Source organism: Octopus bimaculoides, chromosome 8 (genome assembly GCF_046866305.1).
Source record: "Octopus bimaculoides isolate indiv1 chromosome 8, ASM4686630v1, whole genome shotgun sequence".
Classification (NCBI taxonomy): Eukaryota; Metazoa; Mollusca; class Cephalopoda; order Octopoda; family Octopodidae; genus Octopus; species Octopus bimaculoides.
This window is the reverse complement of record NC_142935.1, coordinates 8842685-8845184: the sequence shown is the minus strand read 5'-3', so window position 1 is coordinate 8845184 and position 2500 is coordinate 8842685.

The window sequence follows — 2500 nt, the reverse complement described above, 5'->3', positions numbered from 1 at the left end:
ATACATAACTGGGTACATGACGTGGCAAAAGAACATGGACAAAATGATAAACAAGGTACAACAAACAAGCATGCCACATAGAAACATCTCCTTCATCAGCTGCCACCATTAAAACACCGGCGTTTCGAAGAATTAAGGCAGTACGCATCGTTGAAATGGTTCTTCCCACGAACAGAAATTAAATTGTTTTCGTGGAGGGTAGTGGCGGACGGAAAACGAGACAGGAAAACGAAACGGTGAATAAACAAACAAGCAAAAAGTCTGTACAGCCAGACGTGAAGTGTGTATGTATTGAACGCTGTGAAGCACGAACAGGAGGGGCAAAGAAGTCCGTGCGAGCTTGGGGAGTCCAAGAACGAAAAGAAATAGCAGCCGGGCACACGTGACCAAGGCTGTGTGAAGAGAAAGAGTAGCAGAGGGAAAAGAAGGGGAGGAAGTAGAATAAAAGTGAGCAACGAGAGGTAGAGAGACACACACACACACACACGCACATACAAACAAATGCGCACACACTCACGCATAAACACACACACGAATATGTATGTATGTACATATGTTTTTGCGTACATATATGTATCTTTTACAGGTTCCAGTCATTAGATAGCAGCAATGCAGGGGCATCGCCTCGAAGAATTATTAGTCGAAAGTTATCTGCCCCAATACCTATTTTTTAAAAGCCTGGTACTTATTCTATAAGTTTATCTTAACCGAACAGCTAAGTGAGGAGACTAAGCAGTGATGGGGGACAAATACAGACGCAAAGAATCATTTATGCACACACACACACACACACACACACACACACACACACACACATATATATATATATATATATATATATATATATATACGACGGGCTTCATTCAGTTTCCATTTACCAAATACACTCACATGGCTTTTGTCGGCCAGATGGTATTGTAGAAGACACTTACGCAAGGTACCACTCAGTGAGACTGAACCAGGAACCTTGTGGGAGAGAAGCAATCTTCTTACCTCACAGATAGATAGATAGATAGATAGATAGATAGATAGATAGATAGATAGATAGATAGATAGATAAGTATATATATATATATATATATATATATATATATATATATATATATATATATATATATATAGAGATAGATAGATAGATAGATAGGTAGATAGATAGATAGATAGATAGATAGATAGATAGATAGATAGATAGATAGATGCAAAACGGTCCGACGAACGAGAACGTGAAACTCTGAGTAGCAGTTTATTGTGATTTTTGTTATATTTTTGTAGCTTTACTAATAGGCTGCAAACTTTATAACTATAGGATGTTCGACAAGTTTGAAAAAACGTATTAATAACCATTTTTCATCTTTTAAACTCAAACATAAAGCCTATTGTGTGTCCTTATCTAACAAGATTTGGGAACTGAAGGAAAGCGGAATCGAATTTAGCCTTAAATGGGATATAATACAGAAAGCGCAGCCTTATAGAGATAGTCGATACGGGTATGAGCTGTACTGTATGGAAACTTATGAGATTTTTAAGTATAGGGACAAGAACAACCTGACTAATAATAGATTAGACCTAAGGGTATCACGCGTACATAGGGTGACCCGTACATTTAAATATTTTAAGAAGTATAAAGAAGGGAACTGAGAAGGGGGTTGTGAATTACAAAAGATAACCTAGATAGGTACAGCCCATATACTACGGAAAGCACTCTCCACCTAAAATGGAATGAATGTGGCGGTAATTTTAGCATGCATAGCAAAACAAATGTGCCCTTGCTGCTCTTGGACTCTGGAGGATGCCCGGAACAAAGGCAGCTGAAATAAAGGTATAATCAAAAGGAAACCATAAACGTTAATAATGCCCGGATGCAGTACCAGGCAGTGGCTCTCATGGCTTCTGATCTTAATCGATTGGAAGTGTTATCATGTACATTGTTTTGTCTTTGTATAAAAAGATGGGCTACAGCAAATATTCTGCTCAATACCACAGATTTGCTTGTAACAAGATTGACCTTAACCAGCTGAGCATGTCCCTTGGTGGCTGACGATATGTGCATCTCTGATCACGAGCAGAAGTAGTGGGGGAGCATCATAGCCATGTGTTGAGAGGAATTCTTTGGGGTTTGAATAATTCACCTTTGGAAACATGGGTGTTTCGTTCAACATCCTTAAACAAACCTTTTTCAGGGACCTTTTGAGCGGGATGGGCTACTCGACCTGAAGAAAATTCTAACTGGGCCCCACCTGCGAGGTCATGCGCTGTTTATCTTGATATGAGATCACCATGTCACGCACATATGGTTGTGATGCATGTGCCTGGTATACCCTTATCAGACGGGTAGTCATGATGGGTATAATGGGCTTCGTATATTTTACCCCAGTGTGACTTTGATGGCATGCACTGCTCTCTCACTCAATAATAATAATAATAATAATAATAATAATAATAATAATAACAATAATAATAATAATAATAATACCCCCAGTACTCGTTTGATACTTATTTC